The sequence below is a fragment of the Eurosta solidaginis genome, chromosome X (assembly GCF_040869045.1).
Source record: "Eurosta solidaginis isolate ZX-2024a chromosome X, ASM4086904v1, whole genome shotgun sequence".
In the NCBI taxonomy this organism is placed as follows: domain Eukaryota; kingdom Metazoa; phylum Arthropoda; class Insecta; order Diptera; family Tephritidae; genus Eurosta; species Eurosta solidaginis.
Window position 1 is genome coordinate 180,690,555 of NC_090324.1, and position 3,649 is coordinate 180,694,203.

General features: G+C 37.4%; 1 pseudogene; it reads right to left on the reverse strand.

Moving 5' to 3' along the window:
* The window catches only part of LOC137235303 (DNA-directed RNA polymerase III subunit RPC5-like), a 16,407-nt pseudogene extending 15,416 nt beyond the window's left edge, over positions 1–991 (reverse strand).
* Between the last annotated feature and the right edge of the window lie 2,658 nt (positions 992–3,649).

Sequence of the window (3,649 nt, forward strand, 5' to 3'; positions counted from 1 at the left end):
AATTACATCGCTGATTGGTCGATTGCGCAACCCTTTCGCGTCGCTACGAATGTAACCGGTCAAATTCAAATTGTTATAGTTTCGATAAGATAATCGTACCGGTAGTATTTTAAATAAATTAAATTCTAATTTGAACTAAGTGAATAAATGAAAAAGTGTGTGAAAAGGGGCTCATATTTCTATCTTTAGACGGCAAGTTCAATACGATTTAGAAAATCGCGAGACAATTTCGATTGTTACGTATAGTCATATTCAATCCTGTCCGAACCTGTGAAAAGAAAGAAAAGTGGAGCTGAAAATCGTAGAGATAAAAAAAAAGAAACGAAGATGAAAAAAATTGGCGAAAACTTTTGGAAAATGGTTTTCAAAACCCACAACAATGCACTCTTCAGAGTTGGAATATATTGGTAAGTAAATAAAATGGAATAAGACAAATTTTTATTTAGAAAAAAAAATCCTGACATTGTACTATGGTTTAAATGACCATGTTTTGCGGCCAAAAATCAACCAGCTAAGATATAGACTTGTAATTTTGTACACACATATTTGACACCCCTAAGAGTGATTTGATCACTGTTACGACTTTTTTGTATGGTATATTTACTATTCAGAGAAAATACAATTTTCCCCAAATTCGGAACTAAAAAAATCGACTTTTGGCCGCAGAACATGGTCATTTAAACCACAGTGCATTGCCCGACTCATTTTTCTTCCGAAACATTGACAAATAAATTTTATTGCAGTATTATCAAATTATGTAATCCTAAAATCAACCTCAAAATTGGACGAGCCTCAGTCTTTAGAGATAACGCCAAGTGTAACGTCTGAAAATGGAACTGGACGTTTTGATAACAACGGAGAAAACTTCGAGTATAATACCGCCTTCAGATACTGTTGAGAGCATCGAAAAATCAGGATCAAAACAAGCGGACATTATTCCTGTCCTTCAGGATGTCATCAATTTCAACGAACCTTCATCCTGGCCGTGCATTACAGATAGCATGAGAATAACTCTGGTTTTGCATGGCCCAGATCAAGGAAAAAACATCGATTTCAGAAATATCGACAAAAAGGATGACCGTCGATTTCTTCCTCAGTGGTTTCAGAAAAAAATGCCCAACGGTGAAACTGTTGATATAAATTGGACGATGTATTCTGAGAAAAAAATGCCATATTATGCTTTTCCTGCTGCTTATTTGAATGTCAGTCATCTCAAATACCTGCAATCGCCAATCGTCAAAAAGGGTTCTCGGATTGGAAAAACGTAGGTCGTATTGAAGACCACGAGAATTCATCACATCATAGAAAATTTTTTCTCCAATGGAAAACTTTGGAAGCCAGATTGAGAAACTCAAATGCATTGATGACGAACTGCAAAAAGGAATTCTTTTAGAAAAGGAGCGATGGCGTCATATCCTTCGAACTGTTTTAAATGCTATCATGTTATGTGCCAAAAGAATTTAGCGTTTCGAGGATCGACGACGGAAATCGGCTCACAAGAATGTGGAGTGTTTTTGGATATCATAGAACTGCTCAGCAAGTACGAAAAAATATTAAAAAAGCTCATCTCAGATCATATAAAGGGAGCAGTTAACTATTTGTCACCACAAATTCAAAATGAGTTTATCAATTTATTGGGACAGAAAGTTCGGAACGAGATTTTATCAAGGATAAGGAAATCCAAGTATTATAGTTTGCTGTTTGATTGCACGGCGGATGACTCTCACAACGAACAGTTGACAGAAATAATTCGCTACGTCTACATTGACAATTGGAAAGTCTCTATAGAAGAAAGTTTCATTGACTTCATTTGCACGGAAGAAACAACTGGCGAAGGATTGACATCTGATATAATGAAATGCAAGCACAAATACAGGAGAGAAATGATCTCGCGATTTATGTACCATGTGCGAGTCACAGCCTCAATTTGGCAGGGGTTCATTCCGTTTCAGTCAATGCAGCAATGAAACAGTTTTTCGAAATTGTGGAAAGCATCTTCAAGTTTTTTTCACTTTCTACAACTCGCTGGACCGTCCTCATGAAAACATTGAAGATTTCATTGAAAGGGCACTCGGGCACACGATGGGCATCAAAAGCTAATGCCGTAAAATCATTGAATTCCCAAATTGAGGCAGTTCTTGGAGTACTTCAAGATATAATCGCCAATCCAATAATCCTGACACCAAATTATCTGGCGAAAATCTGACCAAAAATATTGATTTAAGGTTTCTTCTTCTCCTCGACGTCTGGGATCAGATATTAAGTCGGGTTGATCGCGTTACGAAAGCTTTGCAAACAAAAAGTTTGATTTTGGAAAAAGCTGCACATTTGATTCAGGGTTTGAAAAATTCACTACAAGAACTTCGCGACACAGAATTCAAAGAAATTTTTAAGCGTCTTTCTGCATTGGCTACTAGTCTACTAACAAGCAATGTCAGCAAGCGGTCAAGGAAGAAGAAAAAATTGGAATTGTATGAAAGAGAAGACGACGCACCCGAAGTTCCGGATAGTCAAAAGTTTCGCATTGACATCAACGAGGCAGTTGATAGGTTCATAGTTGAAATCGACTGGAGATATAAAAAGATAATGGATGTGGCCAATGATTTTGGATTTTTGTCTGGCGAGTCTTTGAAAAATATGAGTAGCACGGAAGTGAAAAAAGCAGCGATCGATTTGGCAATCAAATACGAAAAAGACATCAATGGCGCAGAATTTATTGAGGAAATTTCAGATTTCAAGCACGCAGCTTTGTCAATCATCGCTGATCGTCTCGAATCTACGACTGTTATAGAACTACTCCAAATGATTCAAGATTATGGTTTAAAAGCATCATACCCAAACGTTGAAACTGCTTTGAGAATTGTTCCGACGATTCCTGTAACAATCGCTACGTGTGAACGTAGCTTTAGCAAACTGAAACTCGTTAAGAATTATTTGAGATCAACAATGGGCCAAGAAAGATTGTCGAACTTGTCTATTTTATCGATAGAAAACGAAATTGCCAGCAAAATTGATTTCGACGATATTACTGACGAATTCGCTTCTATTAAGTCAAGAAAAATTCACTTGTAAATGTTAGAAGAACATTTTTTTAACAGAGTATTGTATGGTGAATACTACAGTATTAATAAATAAATATATGCATGAATAATTTGTTCAAAAAAATTTGCCATTATATAGTACAAGTTTTGTTGTCCTGCATTTTGAACAGGGGGAGGGGGAATAACAAGCTTGCCTCGGGCGCCAAAAAAGGCTCGCTACGGCACTGCGGATACCCCTAGAATGTGTTTATACAATATGGATGTCAAATGAAAGCTGTTGATGAGTGCTATAGTACAGGATACTTTTCATACAACTGGGAGGCTAGGGTCTCGAGATATAGCCCAAATCGTAGACCCGGGTACCCCTAGAACGTGGTTATACAATATGGATATCAAATGAAAGCTGTTGGTGAGTGCTATAGTACAGGATAATTTTCATACAACTGGGAGGCTAGGGTCTCGAGATATAGCCCGAAACGTGGACCCGGGTACCCCTAGAATGTGTTTATACAATATGGATATCAAATGAAGGCTGTTGAGGAGTGCTATAGTACAGGATAATTTTCATACCACTGGGAGGCTACGGTCTCGAGATATAGCCCAAAACG